Source organism: Grus americana, chromosome 3 (genome assembly GCF_028858705.1).
Source record: "Grus americana isolate bGruAme1 chromosome 3, bGruAme1.mat, whole genome shotgun sequence".
NCBI classification, from domain to species: domain Eukaryota; kingdom Metazoa; phylum Chordata; class Aves; order Gruiformes; family Gruidae; genus Grus; species Grus americana.
This window is the reverse complement of record NC_072854.1, coordinates 43,892,560-43,913,232: the sequence shown is the minus strand read 5'-3', so window position 1 is coordinate 43,913,232 and position 20,673 is coordinate 43,892,560. Positions and strand designations below refer to the sequence as shown.

The following is a 20,673-nucleotide window of genomic DNA, read 5'->3' as shown; positions in this document are numbered from 1 at the left end:
CAAAGCCTTCATATCATCAGATACTGACTGCCGAAAATGATAGTTTATTTTCCATCTGGGAAAAGTGCAATTCAAGTAAGTGATATAATGTCGAGCACTTGTAAGTGTAAGGACATCAGCACTAAATTCATGGACAACTGGAAAAATGGAAGAATAGTACCGATCATTTTCCCATTGCACACCAGCAGCTATGTTTTCAAGGTGACTCGTGTTGGTAGTGCTAAACATTTTAAAGAAAGAGGCTGGTAGGTGTAAGACAGAAGGTGATTATAAAACAAGACTCTTAAATGAAGTGCTTTGTCTTGCTAGAGCAAACAAATTAGTAAGTCACTATATAGATTAGCCAAGTTTGGACACTGAAATGAAGATCAGAAGACTTTTAAAAGTCCAATCCAAGTGGCTTCTTACTCATGCACAGAGAGAGAGGAAGATCCATACAAAGTAAATTCAGAATCATTCCTAATAATATTCTAAGAAGTTTAAACATATGCACACACACAAAAAGAAACAAAAACGTAATCCCCCTCAAACCTAAAACATTAAATAGCAAGAATGAAAGTACATTTTAAACAGAACATATATTTTAGATAGCATATATTGTACAGCCAGCAAAAATAACAATCCCTAAACCTCTCAAACTGCACACTCCTCTGAGAAAACAAAATCACAGTTGAGAGAAACCAGTGGTTAATTTCTTGGAGAGTCTCTTTGTGTGCATAACAAAAGGAAGAGCAGAGAGCTGGAACTACTAGTATAACAAGCTGAGAAATACAAAGCTTAACAAAAAGTCACTGAAAAGACTTTTTCCATAGAAAAGAAAAAAAGAAATCCTTCAGTCAGGAAATAGCAAATACATAAGAGGAATGGGTTGAAGGAACAATAATCTGAAAAAAACCTCCAGTAGTTACAAACACCCTACATGTTCTAAGATTATGTTTTCTTGTTACTACTTACCGTCTGGGTTAACATATGCACCGATGACTCTGAGAGCAACTCAAGGTTAGAATACGGGAATGAAGAATATTCTGCACAGGCTGTTGAAAGTACATTGTACAAAGCAGATCAGTAGTTAGTGCAGAAATCATACTTAATTTGAAAAGACTCAGGCTTTTGCTATTTCTTAGCTTATTGTCTTCCTTTTATGCTTGTTAAAAAGAGAATTTAAATATTTGCAGTGTAAGTTAAAGTAGTTCATTCTGATGTTCAATTACTGGATTTTACTGTCATACATTATTCTACTCTTAATAGAGCAAAAATTCCATAATTAATTAATAATTTTTTTACCACTACAGTAACAATTTAATGTAAAATTATTTACTATATCTTGGAAATACAATTTGTCAAGCAGTCTTTTTCCCATCTTAAGGTTTGCAGTCTTTCTCTGGTACAACCCTACTGTGCATATTAAAAACAGGTATTTAAACAGAGGAAAGAAAGAGTTTTCATTTGTTCCTACTACATGAGGAAGACCTTACTCAGAAAGTAACTTTCTAAAGAAAGTCAGAAGAGATAGGTAGCAGAAAACAGAAGGAGAAAGAGAGAGAGCAAGGGAAATAAATTGGGAAAGGGTAAAAAAAAAGGAGCTAGATATGAGGTCAGCAGCACTCTATTTAATTCTGTATTCCTCTGCTTTAAGGACATTGGGGTAAAGAAAACCGGGGGCAGGCAGTTGCCTTTGCAGTCTGTGAATCCCTGCAGTTAACGCAGTTTAGCAAATGTGGGTAGGACTAATTTGATGCCAAGAACGGTAAGAGGGACCTAAATCCCTGGTTGGTTAGGCTATCCCAGTCCTAGGGAGCCCCGAACCAGAAACAGGCACTATTAGTAGGAAATGCTGGTATCTGGCTCCAAAACTGCAACCCTGAAAAACCTCTGTTCTTCTGTCTCTTAATGCTGGTCATGCCTAAACTCTCCCTGGCCTTCTGCCTTTCAGGCTCCCGCGCACTTAGCAGCCTGGTGCCAGCACATCCCCAGAAGGGGCTCATTCTTCACAGGGAAAGGCCAGTCAAAATCGATAAACTAGCTATTCCCCCAGCTCTCAGCCCTGAGGATGTAGATGTGCCGACAAGAGCAGCCTCCATCTTAAATGCGGTGGTAGCGTCTGCTTTTTGTTTGTCTGATTTTAAAGAAACAGGCATAGGATGAAGTCCTTTTATGCAGTAATTGAAACGATGACCTCTTAGATATGAATCCTACTTCAGCCTGAAGTGATTCAGACCTAGATATTTCACTTTCCTTAAAGATTTCCTGCCTTCCAGGTGACAATGGCTGTCGATTTTAAAATGTGTGAAGAGCTTTAGGATTAGAGGTGAAGAATCCTTTCCTCCTTATCGGTGCCCTAGCTGCTAATCGAGACACTACTGTTTTCCCTTGACCTCTTTCTGTCTCTTGCCTATTGACTCCCTAATGATTTATGCCCGGGGGCACATCTGCAGCAGAAGAGGGTGGAGTCGGCTTCCTTCCCTGTGCCCTTTACAACCTTGCAAAGGGAAGGTGGCCAGAGGTGGTTTGAATCTCCTTTGTTGGAAAGATCACAAAAGACCCGATCTCAATTCTGGGTGAATCCTCCCCCGGCTGTGTTTCAAAAGGTGTAATTCCCTAATTTCTTCATAAAAGAAAGGGGCTAGCTCCCTGATCTTGAGGGAGGATTCTCAGCTCTGAATCCCAAGAATGACCCACTCGTTCAGAGCGCTGGATGTGCCTTGGTGAGGGACAAAGACACATTCCAGTTCTTTTCTGGGCAACCACTTCCACTGCTTGTGCTGTGTGTCTCCATCCTTAGGTGCCTAACTAATTTCCTGCACTAGGTATGTGGTCTAGGCACCCTAACGAGGCTTTTGGGCTGAGAGCCAGCCATGCTAATGCTCGGTGCACAAGCTAGTTTTCGAGCGCGGCCTTTGGTCCGCATGATCAGATGCGGTCAGATGTCACGCCAGAAAACCCCCAAATACCACAAAGTCTCCATCCCAGCCAAAATAAATGTGATTTCTCCTACTTTTCTCCTAAGTTCTCATAAAGGGAGTGAAATCCAAAGCAGTAATAATAATAGGAAGTCTTGATCTTACTGAGCAGCATCTTGATCTAACGAAGGACAGCGTAGTTTTGCCAGGGCAATTGGAGCCTGCTGGTGACTAAGTCTCATATATGGGGCAGAGAATCAAGTGGTAGGAGGGCTTCCTGGCTATTCTATCAGTTTTACTCGAGTTTAGTTGAGTTGAATTTAATTTGTGTTAATTTAAGTGTTAATCACTTTCCATCTCATTTTTGACACCTATAGCATGAGATTAATGATATTTTTCCTCCTTTAATAAAATACTTTCCCTCCTTTCATAAAATACTCTAAAATCTACAAATTAAAAGCACCATACAGCAAAATAAAATTCTGCTCTAGTAATAACAATGCTTCCGCTTCTGAAATGCCTTCCCTTAAAGAATCTTTTTGACTTTTACAAGCATTAATTAAATTTTAATCACAGCACAGTCAGAAATTATTACTAAAACTGCTTTACGGGGAGTAAAGGAGGGATGGAAATGAGGTCCTAGAATCATAAAGTGATTTCCATAATATCCTAAAGATTTTAACAGATATTTGACAACGATGACTTCAATTTACATCAAAACAGTTGAGTCAGTGGGATAGAATATTTTCCTTCAAACAAATGTCACCAGAAACTAGTCATATCACGTTTATTCAGATCAGATATCTCTGGCATGTATCTTTGTTTCAAATCTCTGAAAACACATCCTAATCTTCCTGATTGTAGTAAGTTAGCAAAGAGAAATGGAGGATTTAATCAGATTAAAGTCAGTGACCCCTTGATCTGTACAATAAGAAAAACCACAACCCTTTTTCAGAACTATGGTTGAAACTCCTTCAGCAAAGCTGGATTTGCTGAAAGACAAGAAGAATCAGAGATGAAATCTTGCTCACAGAAACACTGGAAAACCTTCTATTAATTCCAGTATGGTTAGGGTTTTGTTCTTTCAGTTGATTGCAGCAACATGTAGGAAGTGAGAAAAAGAGCTCAAAAGCTATTCCTTTGTGATTAAAGTTAACTTAGAAATGAAAAACCTAAGGCAACTCAGGAGACAGCAAGACAGATGTAAGGCAGAGCTCAGGGAATCTAAACACTGGAACAAGTTACAAATAATAAACACTCTCCCATGTACACCATATACACAGACACACACAATCTGTAACCTTAGGAAAGAATTAGTCACCTATGGAAAGTGTGTGTCAGTTTTCATACCTACAACATGTTATACCTATAAGTATATAAATATGTATACATACATACACATATATATACACACACTCTCTATTTATGTCGTATTTGTGACACACTTCATTTCTTCGATTCCCTGAAACGTGTCTTATCAATTCTGCTTTATACATCTTTGTATCCATACCCTTACATACACCTGTACGTATGTAAGTACATACACATGCACACGTATGCTTATGGATATATAGGGAACTACTGCCAAGCTGCTGGGCGTGGACAGAGGCAGTGGTCCTCGTGAGACATGCTACAGCTTTGCAAAGTGACAGCCAGCAGGTGCAGAAGGCGATGGAGCGACTGCTCCTGCCATGCTGGCAGACGTGAGGGAGAGAAACAGAGCGCTGAATTCGCTGAAGCGCTGAGCCAGGGAGGGGTGGATGGGAAGAGGCGATGCAAAGTGGAGACAGTGATTACTACAGATGAGAAATAAAATCTTTTTCTTTCTTATATACCTTAACCCTTTTGTCAGAGAGGACATGAAAGACAGCATTGGTCTTAAATAGTTCCTTCAGCAAGAAGCACAGCAGCAAGCTGAATCAGTCTTGAAATCCTGAAGATTATTTACAGCATGAGATGCATGAGACCTTTGTATACATATCTGGAGATGGGAAATCTGCCTTTACACTTTTGGAAAAACTCTGGCAAGGAAGAGAAAGCAGTTGCTCAGACTAGGATGCTGATGAAATATGTCATGGAGGAATGGGGTGGATTTACTCAAGAATATTTCCTAATAAGCAAACAAGCGTGTTTATTGACATAGTTAATATGAATAGAAAGCTTTAAAGATAAAGGATTCTTAAAATCCAATTTAGTTTTCATTCGTATTCTGCTCCTTTTTGCATTTTCAGTGTCAGCAATGATTATCAGCTTCATTTTTATTACCAGGCAGTTTCTTTCAAGTTTTCTGTGCTTTTAGGTTTTGAGTCATGAATATGACAAATATGATAATTGTTTTCAACCAGTTATTTCTATTGGATTAATTTTAACTGCCAATACAAAGGTCTAAGATTTATGTGTGTGTGTGAGTGTTTTTTATAAAATAATTCTAAGGACATTTTGAATAAACTCTTTCAAAGGTTTTTTCCCACATATCTTCTGTTTATTTTCTGAGCTATTCTGTTTAGGTTCCAATGTCATGCCTGACACCTTAGCATCTGGTTTTGTTATTTATTGTTCTGAAATTATGCTCTGCAATGCCAAAAGGGAAGATTAAAATGTAAGTAGAATACATGGGAATTTATTCTATTTAAATGATTCTGTACTCAAAGAGGTGGTTGCTTTGCTCTGTTTGGCATGTGAGAATGAGAGGAGGATGACCTGGGTGCACACATTCAATTTGCTTCCTTAGCACTGCTGAGACTAGCTGCCTGGCTTGGAAAATGTATCTTCAGCAGAACTCAGCTTCTGCGTCGGACCAGTCTCTTACTGACTGGCTCCTACTGCGGGACCTTCAGCATTAGAGAGGGTTTCTTTTGCAGAGCTTTATTCATCCTGCAGACTGATTTACCACTAGAGAAAGTTTGGCCAAGTCAGAAGAAGGAGGGAATTGTACCAATATATATGAAGATGGGAGGAGATTTTGTAACTCAGTCTTTGGGATAATCAGCAAGTGGCAGCTAATGTGTGCTTATGTGATAGACACTGTATGTAATGTACATATTAATATGTATAAACTGTATCTTGCTTCCTTTAAACAACTAGAACAAAAAATGCTTGTTTCAAATTGTTAGAAGTTAGAAATATTCATTAGAAACCAGAGGCTGAAAACCTAGCTGTGAGTCATTTCTACCTTATGTCAATCTCTTTGAGCACGTATTTGAAGTGAATTCATGATTTTATTTCTCGGATGGTGAAGGAGTGGAAAACAGAAGACATAGTTGCTGGTGGCAGCTGGCAGTGAAGAGGAAAACATACCTAGCATGTTGTGAAGTGGATGGTCCTTTATAAAGCGTGAGAACCAGAGCAGCTCTGGCTGTTTTGGAAGCCCTGTTGCTGAATGCAGGTAGGGTTCATGCTGCAGCACCCCAGGGTGATTAAGCTCTTGCCTTGGTTTGGAGCTGAATATCCTTGTATTTGGTTTGTGTGCCAAGGCGGTGGCTTCTGCGAGGAGCTGCTAGAAGTTTCCCCTATGTCCAATAGAGACAATGCCAGCTGGCTCCAAGATGGACCCACTGCTGGCCAAGGCTGAGCCCATCAGCGACGATGGTAGCACCTCTGGGATAACACAGTTAAGAAGGGGGAAAAACCCTAGGAGCAGTTTTTTGCAGCCAGAGAGAGGAGTGAGATGTGAGAGGAACAACTCTGCAGACACTAAGGTCACTGAAGAAGGAGGCAGAGCAGGTGCTCCCTGCAGCCTGTGGAGAAGAGCATGGTGAGGCAGGCTGTCCCCCTGCAGCCCATGGAGGATGATGGTGGAGCAGATATCCATGCTGGAACAGGTAGAGGACCCCACACCGGGGCAGGTGGATGCCCAAAGGAAGCTGTGACCCCCTGGGAAGCCTGCACTGGATCAGGTTCCTGGCAGGGCCTGTGGCCCCATGGAGAGAGGAGCCCACACCGGAGCAGGTTTGCTGGCAGGATTTGTGACCCCGTGGGGGACCCATGCTGGAGCAGTCTGGTCCTGAAGGTCTGCACCCCATGGAAGGGATCCAGGCTGGAGCAGTTCGTGAAGAACTGCATCCCGTGGGAAGGACTCACATTGGAGAAGTTCAGGGAGGACTGTCTCCCGTGGGAGGGACCCCATGCTGGAGCAGGGGAAGACTGTGAGGAGTTCTCCCCCTGAGGAGGAAGGAGCTGCAGAGACAACGTGTGGTGAACTGACCACAACCCCCATTCCCTGTACTCCTGTGCTGCTGCAGGGAAGGAAGGAGGGAAATCAGGAGTGCAGTTAAGCCTGGGAAGAAGGGAGGGGTGGGGAGAAGATGTTTTTAAGATTTGGTTTTATTTCTCATTATCCTACTCTGATTCGATTGCCAATAAAGTAAACTAGTTTCCTCAAGTCGAGTCTGTTTTGCTCGTGACGGTAACTGGTGAGTGATCTCTCCCCGTCCTTATCTCGACCCACAAGCCTGTCGTTGTCTCTCCCCTGCCCAGCTGAGGACGGACAGTGACGGAGCAGTTTTGGTGGGCGCCTGGCCTCCAACCAGAGTCAACTGACCACAATCCACAGGAAGCTCTGGAGCAGTTTTGAAGCAAAGCCTCTGATTATGTCTTCTTGGAAAGGAAAACAGTTTGTGCACGCCTAAATCTCTTTAAGAACTGAACTAACAGGCAGTGAGGGGAAGCAGTCAGGAAATCTGTTTCAGAATTGCAATATGGCTTCAAAGCAGATCACTAACGCAGAAAACAACCACAGCAACAAAGTCAAAAAAATAATTAACCATGCTTGATTCTTTTTTTGCAATCTCAACAGCAAAATATGCCCAGACCTGGTATGTTTACCAAAGGAACAGAAATAAGCTGACATATTAGCTGTATGCCTAATGGTCTATTAGCATAGTTAGTGTATCTGCAAGTAATTTCTGCACTTGTTTGTAGCTCCTAGCGAGCTCCCAATCGCACCTATTACTAGCAACTGATACAATAGAAGAGGAGAAAGACTATGTTTAAAGATCAGAGAAGGACTACTTTTAAAGATTGAGTTACTCTGGATTTTTAGAGGTGTAACTACATGCAGAATAGTTTTTCTATATTCCAAATAATGTAATATTAACTGGAAAATACAGTTTTTCAGGTACTCACAAAATATTTAGAAAATGCCTTACAGTTTAAAGGAAGTATTCCTGCTTTAAGCTGTTTGTTTGAATGCCAAGCAAGCATTTATTCAATGTCCATGGTGTAAGCATTTAAACAGAGAGTAAAAGATTACTTAAAGGAAGTTGTGTGCAATTGACAGATATTGGAATTTTACTGCACTTCTGTGCTATTTAAGATGATAACAAATGAAATGTGTGCATCCGGAAAAGCTGGTTTTGGATGGATGACCTTTACTTGCTGATGAAAGTAAAATGAAATAAATTACATTTCAGCTTCTCTGAAACTGGTGTATAATGCTGAACTGAACTGTAAGTATTTCGCTAGGAGACTTCTAATAGGTTCTCAAAGATGTTTACTTTTTTTTCTAAATAGAGAATAAAATATGATAATCTCCCAGGAGACTTCTGGAAAGATACTTTAAATTGTCATTTTGTGCAAGGAAGCAAGAAAGAATTTTGCAGAGCTGATGTGTTGATAGTATGATTGCTCTAGCTAGATTTATTTTTCCATTGGGATTTTACATCACTGTTTTATTTAACTGCCACATATAAAGGAAATTACATATAAAGGGGTAGTGTTCAGGCAAATGTGGCACAGAATTTAGGTTTGGAATACCTTGATTTACAAAACTTAAGAACAATAGAAATGTTTCCACTGCTATTATTGTTTGAAATGCAGAGGAAAGTTTTTTGTTTCTTTTACAAATTCTGGCAGCGTATAAGCTGTTGTTCTCTGCTACTGGAGGATAAACTCAGATTTACTGGACAGTAAGTATAAACTATGGTAGAAATAACTTTCTTGTTTTCATTGGACAAGATGAATTAAGTGGCCTTTGTTTCCCATTCTTTCTCCGTATATTGGTTGTCTAATGATTTTGGATCCTGATACATTGGGCATAAAAATATATTTTCATCTATGAAGGTTCAAGGAGACTTGATCACAAAATGTTTAATAAAATTTCTTTCGACCATTATGTTTATCAAAACAAAAACTTATCTCAAGAATGTTGGTTTTGTTAACATTTTCTCAGAGTTGGTTTTTTTTTTTTCAGACTTTGAACCAATTTTCAGGGAAGCTCATAGCTGCTTTAATACCAGATGACCTCATTAGGGAGGAAATGGGTTGAAAGATTTCAAATTTGCCCTGATAAATATGAGAACATTGTCAACATCACAAAAAATTTGCAGAAAGAAAAAATCATTCCGTCTATCAATTTCTGATACCTTTCATGGCTGGAAGATTTCCCATCCTCTGTCAAGCCTGGAGGACAGGCACACACTGTCACATGCTGTCAGGGTGGGATATGACAACAGCATCACAGCGTTCTCCTGAGCTGTACAACCAGATTACCTTCTAAAGGAAAGTAAGGGTGGAAGAAATACATGTCCTGTTGATGCAAACATAGCCTGAGTAATTAGTAGTTTCCATCAGAAGACAATCCAGCAACTGTTGCTCTAGCATCAAGCATCCGGAGAGTACCATGCTTCCCAATGTCCCCTAAGCTGTTAGGTAAGGATACCTGGAAGGATCTGCCTCAAAGAGATTGTACCTGTAACATGCACATGTAAGATGTCTTACAAAAATTTCAGTCTCCTCAGTGGTCCTATACCAGTCATGTCTACTAACAGCATGACTATGGTGAGAGCTTCATGGTCTCAGTCTCAGACATCATGATTCCTACTAAGAACAGCCTCAACCCACTCCCTTCTTTTGTTCCTTCTACTGTTCCCTTTACTTCATCTTCTGACCCTGTTTCCATCTTTACTTTGTTCCTTTTGGGGGCAATATCACACCCTTTCATTTCTCAGAATTAGCAACAATTAGGGGAATCTGGCAGCACCAGGAACATCCTAACAAGTTATTGAACCAACTAAATAATACTGCCAATGTTGCTTTTCCTGTCCTTTGTCCTCATTTAGAATTCACTATATGCTATGTATTTGCCTATTTTAAGGCAGATTAACAGAACTTTGAGTGTTCTTGATAGGGCCCAGCATGTTAGTCCAACAACAATTATTTACATAAATGGAAATTGCTGAATAAAAGCCCATGAGAAGACTGGGAAAAAAGCACCTGGAAGCAGTGCATTTTTTCTTCTGGTACTCTACTCCTCTGAGAGAAGGGAAGGATTATCAGTGCTCAGACAACTAATGCTTGATAAGGAACTGGAAGCCTTAACACTTCAAGTGTGTTCAGGAAAGGCAGGACCTCCAGACTCACCCAGATTAAAGTCTGCAGAATAGAGGCAGTTTCTTGATAGTATTATGTGTTTGTTAAAGACATTTTTATTATATACATGTCCTACTGTGTTATTTAAAATGGGTTCAGACTTGAAGAACCATGGCTTTACCATGTTATCTGCTATGCAAAATTAATTTCCATGCCTACAAATGTATACTTGACTAAGGACGCTACAGTTACTTCCATGGAGACATGGTACAGCATGTATTACATCCCTGACATTTTCTGGAGACTTCTTAATCTCACATGTATTTCATACCAGCCTCACTCTGCTTTTTATTCACTACCAGAGTTATTCCTTGTTCCCCCAGCAGCAGACACTCTGAATTAAAAAAATCTGCAGGATCCAGATCACTGATGCTTTCAGGTGAAACCTTCATACGATTAATAAGCATGAATTAAAATCCCATGAATTTGGTTATAACACTGGTGTTTAGCATACATTTTCTGGACCTATGATTGCAGGCTTCATGTAGATTACTATGTAAATATCTCATTTCATATAAGGGGCATTATGTTCTTCCAGCTGTGTTCAGCTCTGTCTGCTCCCAGTCCCAGTTTGCTCCCTGTCCTGCTTCTCAGGTCTTCTGAAAGACTCTGGATGCAGGTGACAGCACTGCCACCAAACGATGCTGCTCTGGACCACCAAGTCACTCTTTCCCATGCTCCAGGGTATGCCCATTCCAGAGCCCCGCTCTGGCCCGACATCCAGCCGACACAGGTCCTGCTCTGATGTTTAGTGGGACTCCATGCTGGGCCTCACTTTTGACATGCTTCTTACCTTATCAGTTGGGAATCACTGTTCTTGGAAGTTTCCCTAATGGTTCATCACAGTATAAATATGACCACTAAGCTATCAAGATGTCTGTACTCCAAACCAGTCATGCTATAATGTCATAAAAAGCAGCATAATAAACAAAGTCACAGCATGATATAGAGAATAACTAATACCAAACTGAATACAGTACACTAAAGTCATTCCTGCTGTAGCTGCTAAGGAGAAAAACCACTTAGATAAAGCAAAGCAAGGGAAGCTTGGTGGATAAATGATACAGTGAAGGCAATTCTTAGTCCTCCGTCTTTTGACTTTAATGGAAAAGCCTCCTAAGCAGAATAATTCCAAATGGAGGGTTGAGGAGGGGTAACAGAAGGACTTTCTTCTAAGGGCAAAAGGATACAGGCACATATGCCACAAATTTCCTGGTCCTCAGTCACCAGCATGTTGCCTTTTGCTTTGCAGCTTTGAAAGCTGTTGTTATTCCCTGAATAATAAGTCCCACTTTATCTTAATAACGGTGGCAGATGTTTGCTACTGTGCATCATAAGTCTGAAGGTATATTTCCATTGTAAATACAGAGTATGAAACCCAGTATTTGAATGTCATTCCCACAGCTCGACTAACGTTCTGTCACTGTCATTTTAGCATCCTAATTACATCAACATTGTCCTTTGTGACTCATACTGCAGATTTCCAATCAAAATGTCTCTGATGAGGGAAGTAGCATTATGGCAATCAAGCAGCAGAACAACATCTCTAAATAATCCTAGCTTGTTCAACATCCCAACTGCACTGTAGAACATAGATCCGAACAGCTGAACATGGCAGGAAAGTACACGTCACTGTAAACTGCTCTGGCTTAGATAGCTATTAAGGAGCAATTAAATATGGATGAGAATTGCCAGACATCAGTGCACCTCACCCCTGGAACCCCATAACATTGAATAATGGTAAAGAAACAGCAAAAAAATATAACTTGTGCCTGTTTGTATCTTCCCTGTATGTTTGTATACATGCAGATGAATTCACACATAAAAAAATTCTAAACTTATTAGAAATGTTTTCACCAGTTGTTTCTCATTCAAGTGTGCGGGAAGCCTAAACCCAGGAAGCCTCAGGTTCCTGGCTACGTCAGCATTGTGAATGCACAGAGCTTCCATTTTCCCAAGGAATGACAGCTGTAGAGCAAAGCTTGAAAAAGTAACCTAGTGTACCCCAAAAACTAAGATGAAAAAATACAGTACCGATTACAAGAAATTTTATTCTGGGACTGTGGGAAAGCAGCTCCTGAGTTTCGCTGTTTGGTACCTCCAATAGAGTTTACAGAACTCGCTTCTTTTCTCTCAAGACAGAGGACTTTTAATGTGGAAGGTTTGAAACAGTGTCAAACAAATGCCCCTTTTTTTTTTTTTTTTTTTTTACTTTTTTTTCCTTTTCTTTTGATGCCACCTGGATCTGAATAATGACTGCAGACTACTTTGTGTCTGGAGCAAAATTATGCTGAAAACACTTGTCTGCAATGCTTCATTAGGAACTGGTTTAGTAATTGAGTAGGCCCAGAGTAGAAAAATGTTTGGGTGATATTTTCTGTATTTTGGAACTTATCAGAGATGTGGAATGGATATGATCTGAAGCGCTCTAGCTCTATTACTGTCACAGGATGACTGCTATAATTTAGAGAAATTTGCCATTGATTAGATGCTCCCGTGCTGTTTTACTGCATGTTAGGGCTATGCTAGTTAGTATGTGCTGTGAGGTATTTTCTGCAGTTTTGGTTGGGTTTTTCTTTGGTTGGTTTTTTTTTTTTTTTTTCCCTAAAATGATAAATGAATATTGGTAGTGGAGAGTCCCATCCTCTTTTCGGTACTCCAGGACTAGGACACTGGTAAAACAAAGAATGCTGCTTAGGCTTGTCTCTTCGCTGAGAATGGTATACCACCACTGTCAGTAGAGGATTGCCATTTGGTAAAGAAAGCAATGATTGTGGTTTGCCAGCAACCCTAAAATTGCTGTCCCCACTGCTAAACCATGAAGAAAGATGAAGAACAGGTTTATTTTGTGGTACTGCAAAAATACATAGAACTTTTATTCTGCTGGGGAAAGATATGCCAAAAAGAAAAAAAGAAATGTTTCAGAGCTACTTCTGCTATAAATAGCTAAGTGTCTCTTTTCTTATTTTGTTCAAAAAAAAAAAAAAAAAAAGAAGTCGTCAGGATGCTTACAAAGCTTACAGATCTGGGATCTGTTCTTGGGCAAGAACCTCATCCTCAACCATCAGAACTGTCTGTTCGGAACAGGACGTTGATCTGCAGCAAGTCTTCCCAAATGCACGTGTACTCCCCACTCACATTCTAGTCTCTTCCACAGATTCTCCTCTGATTCTCAATCTTAATACTTAATGAAAGTATCAGTTTTTAACATTGCTTCCAAAGGACTGAGGACTGTTACAGCACAGGTTTGGAAATGCCGGTATCTCTAAGTCATAGTTAGACAGGGCTGTTGCCTGTAAACAAGCTTCTTTTTCAGAATAACTGTGTAAGGCATAATGACTGCGCTGGTATTAAATTTTACTATGAATGAAAGATTTATCTTATATAAATAAAATCTTCCTCTAGACCAACAGGGAGAGTTATATCTCAGTGTAAACTCATTTACACATTAAAATATCATTTAATCCCTTTACACAGACAAGCACACTTTAGACTACCATAAAAGAGAAGCTATGATGGTAGTTTTGACAGATATTGGAAATGAGAGCAAACTATTAGGAGGATACTCAGAGTTTCATTGTGGAGGACATTGTATCATCTGGTTTGCTTTAGTGGTGGGACAGGACACAGTGACACTGGCAAGTCTGATCTTATGCCTGATTTAGTTTCCTCAAACATAAAGTGGAGTTAAAGAGACTCACCTTCTTTGTACAGTATTCTGAAAGTATGTACAGAAATTATCATGTAACTAGGACTGGTTTGCTTGTACTGACTGAATCCACTGTTAAGTGAGTAACTAGGATCTGTGATGGCTTTGGGCTTGCAAATCAGCACAGACGAGATCCAGCAAACTGGAAAAATAAAAAGTGAAATGTGATCTATCAAATTTCTTCCTAATATCAGTGTCACGTCAAGTGCATGATGTAGGTTGTACTGATTGCAGAAGAAACTCTGATTTGCACCACTGGTGGGTCCGTACCATCAGATTATAGCCTTGGTGTGTTTACCCTTGAAATAAACCCAAAGTAAGCCATTTTAGTTCAGATATCATGTGAGCACAAGCTGTAATCTATCATCTGAGCTAATATACCCAACCTTTCAGCATGACTTTGGGAGGGCTGACTGCACTGATGCCCTTAAACACAGCCCAGAGTAGAACCGGTTCATGCCTTGAGTTCGGCCAGAGCAGTTATATAGCATAGATCTTATGCAGCATAGACATTGTGACAGTCCTCAGAACTTCAGTTCATTAGCACTTCTATTAACTTGTGCAAAAGGCCAATGAGGTCAGAACTTTGCTCACACAAGGCCTGTACAGGTATAATACACTGCATAGCACTTGTGTGTAATGTAAAGGCTTCACCGTCTGAAAGATTGCTGTGTACTTTCTTTGATGGACACCAAGCTTTTAGGTTGGTAAAAACCAACTTCTATTCTGGTATGACTTGAGTACCTGGAAGAAGCAGTTCTTAGTCTCAAGATGATATAAAGAAGAGATGGATGGAACTGATGGATACAGAGGAAGAGCAGAGTAGGTAAATACACTCCAAGCTGATATGCAGTACAGCTATTATTTTTACTTTTCATCTTCCTTTGTATATTGTATGCTTAGAGACTTTGTGAAAAGACAATCAATATGCTATAAAAAGTAAATGTTAAGTAAAAATATATTAATCAGAGGAAAATGGCTGATTCTTTCATTCCATTTTCTGAAATACAGGAGTAGGTAGTCTCTGTTCATCTGTTCATTACTTTCAGTGATGTTTCAAATACTTTTTACCTGGCTTTAATCTAAAAAAAAAATGAAAAAGAAACTAACAAAAAAGAGTAGACTCTGAGAGTTGTACATTAGTAAAAAAAAAATATTTATGGAGGTCTGTCCCATGTTAACTCCTTACTGCATGTTACTGTTGTATCATGCCATTGTAGCATGTTGCTATTAAGACACAATAACAAAGAAGTATTTTGGAAAGGATTATAAAGTTTCTGCTTGTGATGGACTCTACTATCCCCAGGTAAAATTTACCCTTACTTCCATCCTTAGTTCTCTTCTCTCAGATACTTCAGATTATTTTCCCAAATCATGATTTCCAATTCAGAGATGTTTTGTTATGACATACGAATTATAGCTGTGATCACAGGTAACCCCTTTTTCTATACAGTAATTTTGAAATTGTCCATTGCAAATCTGTAAGAGCATCCTCTTTGTAAGCTCATAATATTGTTTTATAAACTTAGTCATAGTGACAATAAGGATGACAACCAGAAGATTAAATATTAAGGGTCAGCAAGTGTTTCCATTCCTCTCTGCATAGACTTATATATAAAATTAGCTTTTTAAAGCTTCTTACATAGTATTTTATAACTGTTTCGCATAGTATTTTATAACTGTTTTACACAGAGTATAAGCAAATCACTGAAGTTTAGACTAGTAATTAAATAAATATAATGAATTTTAATGGAACTTCTCTACACAGAAAAAATTGTTAACTCTTACAATTTGCATCTCATAATGATGGCCAAATTAAAATTCCTCATTTAATACACCCTAATGGTTTTGAAAACAGGTATAATTTAAGCTACAGCTATACATCTTAGTTTTCCCATAGAATCCTTCCTTGAAAAATTGAAATACTGAATTTAGCTTGCAGAATACGTTGCAAAATTCTGAAAAGTACCAAGTTAAAACAGTAAGGTCAGTGAAATGCATTAGGGTCCTATTTGCAGAAGTGCTAGGGGCACACTTTCCAAGAGCACCCGTCGTCTATATGTTTTAGAAATCCATCACCATTTTCAAAACTAACCTAGGCATTGTAATTGGGACTTCAATCTCCTAAAAGTTAGGTGTCTGTTCTAAGCTGGTTGCATAATCTACTTCTCATATTAAAGGAGAGAGAGAGACATCTCAGTAAATAATTCAGCTCATCATAAGATAAATGTCTGGGAGGGAGAGTAGATCCTTATTTCTTATTTTCCTTTGGGATGCAGAGTCTTTAATCCTCTTTTGGAGTCAAGTGGATGAAGCAAGGTCAGTCCTTTCTGGGTTGGCAGGTGGGGGATGTAAGAGGCAGCTATCTATAACTCTGTTCTGGAAAGCAGGAGAATCAAATCCAAATCCCTTCTGTGTTTGATCTGTTTTTCTGTCTTCTAGGAAAGAGGCCTAACTACTAAGCTGTAAGGAGGCATTCAGAAATAAAGGTCTTTGGCCATCCCAGGGTGAAATTTAAATACTTGACTACTGTAGCAGAACATGAACTTGACCAAAACACTGTGGTTGTGCAGACAAACATTCTCTGTTTGTGATGCATCCTAGAATGTAGCAGCTTCACATGAAAGCCTTCAGAAGGTGTACATCCCTGCTTCAAAACTTCCACCAAAACACATTTTAACCGCATCTTGCAATATCGTAGGTGAGTACTTTCAGCTATACGTCAAATAGATGTCCTCCCCCTGTCTCCATGCTGACTCATGCGGAGCTCAGGCATGCTTGATGGGGTCCAAGTACGCAGGTACCGCAGCAAAACCCCCTTTTGATTTTAGGATCCTATCAGGGTAATGGGCCAAGCCCTGGGCTTTGGACAGCTCAGTCATGGTAGAAAGCTGCGTGGTTTCCTCAGAGCTTAGGAGACAGTCAACTTCTATGCTGAAGACTTCACTGACAAAAACTTGGATGCAGAGGTCTCCAGACATGGGAAGCCTATCTGGCAGCTGAGAGGGTTTACTGTCTCACAGGTACCTAAATGTTTGCATTTAAGAACGTGAAGCAGACACCTAAGTCCCTGTGTTTTAGTTTTAGAATCACTCATTTTCAATGAGACTTTGACTCTTTAGGCTCTACATGAAAAATTTCCATAGTGCCTATAGGTCAAATGTGTTCCTTCTATGTTGGAGCCTAAAAATTCAGTTAATGTGCCAGGGGAATTTTTGAAATTTTCTGGGTACTGTTCAGTGATTAACATTCATATCTTCAAATTCTACCCTCTCCGTACCTTGTACTTGCTTTTGAAAATGAGATTTTAGAAATTGTTATTTAAGGTGCTTTTAAAAAATACCCTCCCTTTTCTCTAGGAAAATGCAGAGTTTTTGTTGGTTCAAACAGTGCTTTAATTTTCATAACAACAGGTTTGCTTAAAATGTTATGGATAAGAAATAAAAAGAAGGAGAATGTAAATGTTAGTCTTTTAGGGCTTTGATATGTTTGGAAATGGAATCCAATTAAACCCCCATATTTGCTAATCTTTGTCTTAATAAAGTTGCTGTGGGTGTTATCGGCTGTTTATACCATGAAAACATGGAGAAACAGCATGATCATTTTCAGATTTGTGTTTAGATTTTTTTGCCATCATAATCGCATGAGAAAAACTGCTTGAATGTATTCAATATTAAAATCAGCAAATAGTTTTTAAAGGAGAGAAGGTAATTAACTTCACTTCTTAATGATGCATCTAATTTAGACTATGCATGAGCTGTATCGTGAGTGAGAGAGATGTTGCAGAAAAAGACTGTTCTGTGGCTAAAGAACCAAACTGGGAATCAGCGGAGTTTGATTCCATTTTCACATCTTCAGCAGACTTACTGTGTGACCTTAACCAAAGTATTTAATTATTCTGCTCTGCAGTTTATCTATAATATGGAAATAATGACAGTCAACTTGCTGAGAGTTTGTGGGGATTAATTATTTAATATTTATATCTTCAGATAGAATTGCAGAGTATGATGAATGATTAACATTATTTTGCTATTACCAAACTCTGAGATTATAGCCTGGCTATTTTATTGTACAAAAATCTTCACTGTTTATAGTGCTGCATCTGACAACTACCCTGCCTGAAAAGTACTGAGCAACAAATGTAAAGTCCTTCTCTTGGCTCTTAAATCTATTAAATGCCCAAATTACTCTCAGAAGCAACAGAGAACAATAATGTGCAAGTGTACCTTTGTTGTTCACACCTGCCAGTTTCTCAGAAGGATGAGTAAAGGGTATCTTCCAGATAATGTGTATTTATCATATTCTAATGGTTTAAAACAAAACCCAAACCCAACACAGAGCACACTGACTGCAGGCTTAGCATGCAGGTCCTGGAGAATGAAAAAACCCCAAACTTTCTGCTTCTGGTTAGAGTTGGAGAGTATACTCATGGGCAACCAGAAAGATTTGTTTTGAAGGTGATGGGCTCATGAAGCACAGATCTGGCCTACACAGCTGCTGAATCAGGCTACCTCAGATAGGATATTAAGCAAACCTCTCAGGCAGTAGTTAAAAGAAAAAGGCTGCTGCATATATGCCCCAGAGGTGTGCCAGTGCACTCTAATTGATGCTGATAAATTGCTCAGAGAAATTACAGAGTAATATTCATGATGTACAAGTACTGCCATTTTGAATCAACAAGTAATTACCAACAAATGTCTTTAAAAATTTCCTACATAGTTCTATTCACTATACAGAGGTAAATGGTCTTTTTAATTCAAACACTTTCTTGCCATTATTGGCTGTACTTCATGAATTATTACTTTGAATTGGGGTGTGCTGACAAAGGTCTTCAACTTCTTTAAACATCTGATACAGCTAAGCAAGTTGAACCTCCCACTTGATTTATTTGTCACCACAAACTAGAAGGCGGCGGCATGTATCCTTTCTGGTATGAAGAGGAATGAGACGTTGAGTAGATGATTGCTGTCCCTGTGACCATATCCTAAGATGAGTCCTGCATGCCAACCTCTGCTCCTGATCACAGGCAGGGCACACAGCAAAGCCCGGGTTAGCTCACGGCTCGGCTGTGGTCTCTCCCTACATATGTGCAAGGAAAAGTGATTTTAACTGTAGAGCTGAGCCACAGTTTGGAGAACAAAGGCCTCATGCAACTACTCTGGATGAAAAAAGAGAAAGCAAGACTCCATTCTTTCCTAGCAAGGCACCCAACAGATTTAGAATGGACAAGAGACAAATGCAATGATTTTATCTATGCTACTGTTATGTCTGAGGATGATGCCACTAAAAGAAGAGTATATCAGCCTCATAGCTTAATATGAAATTTCTACAAATGCATTTGATTCATGTCTTCATGAACAAAGAGGTCCCCTGTGAAAGGAAGATTAATTGCATGAGCCTTGGGAGACCATCCACTGTGGTGTTTAACCCAGGGGTAATAGCCATGAATTAGCCTATGATCTTGCAATGATGCTGCAAGCAAACATTACATTATGCGAAAGAAGCAGTCCGTGAAGGTTCTTGAAGCTTGAACAAACTGTCTAAATGACTTTTCCTATTTCTTCACTTTCTGTGAACTTAGTTTCTGAGTGTGGCAGTATAAACACAGATAATTTTTAATGCCTTAACCTGCATAAATGCTATATAGGAAAGATCTTTCACCTGTGTCTTGAATCTCTCCTGATAACTCTATATATCCGTATCACCTTTGGAGTTGGAAGCTTTGTTTCTGAATAACCCTAGATCCTGCCCTGCAGTAAACAAGCATTATCACCCCAGCTGCCTGGGGAAGCTTGTATTTCTTGGTCTTGATGAGCAAATGAGAGTCCTGCTAGTTCTACAACACGAAAAAGAGTAAAACTAGGAATAGCTCTGAAGCAGCTCAATTCTTGTATGACTGCTGCTCAGATATAGAATCATACATTAGGCAGCCAGTAAAATTAACACAAAATTTCACTACATTTTCCTCACATAAACCAGAAATGAATGTTTTGAGGGCAGCTAAACCCCCACAGAGCCTTATTCCAACTCATAACAGCAAAAAAAAGCACCTGATCTGCCAGTCTAAAATAAAAACAAACTCACTCAATTGTCTTAAATGACAGAACCAAGTTTTCTGATCCGGCTGTTGGTCCCAGTCAATCGTAGAATCACAGAACCATAGAGTGGTTTGGGTTGGAAGGGACCTCAGAGATCATCTAGTTCCAAGCCCCCTGCCATGGGCAGGGACACCCTCCACAAGACCAGGTTGCCCAAAGCCCCATCCAACCTGGCCTTGAACACTTCCAGGGATGGGGCATCCACAGCTTCTCTGGGCAACCTGTTCCAGTGCCTCACCTCCATCACAGTGAAGAATTTCTTCCTTATATCTAATCTAAATTTATCCTCCTTCAGCTTAAACCCATCACCCCTTGTCCTATCACTACATGCCTTTGTAAACAGCCCCTCTCCAGCTTTCTTGTAGGCCCCTTTAGGTACTGGAAACAGCTGCTATCACCTTACAAGATCTTACTATGGCCTGACAGGATATATAAAAGGCAGGGAAATCTGAGGATCAAAAACTCATTAGGTATCTACCCGCTCTTTACTTCTTGAGAACAAGATCCCGGATGTGGTGATCCCCAATGTGAAAAAAAGTCATCCTAGGGCTAAGGTCTTTTTGTCCAGTAAAGAGAAAAAAGGAATTCGCATGTTCAT

The 20,673-nt window shown here is 39.5% G+C and overlaps 1 protein-coding gene across 2 annotated transcripts in view; it reads right to left on the bottom strand.

Moving 5' to 3' along the window:
* The window catches only part of FUT9 (fucosyltransferase 9), a 112,150-nt gene that overhangs the window by 17,737 nt on the left and 73,740 nt on the right, over positions 1–20,673 (bottom strand). Inside the window, exon 2 of one of the 2 annotated variants that reach the window (XM_054818811.1) lies at positions 955–1,034. The exons of the other annotated variant lie outside the window; for it this stretch is intronic. The gene's annotated coding sequence lies outside the window, so the exon portion shown is untranslated. The remainder of the gene's footprint in view (positions 1–954; positions 1,035–20,673) is intronic. 2 annotated transcript variants of the gene reach the window in all.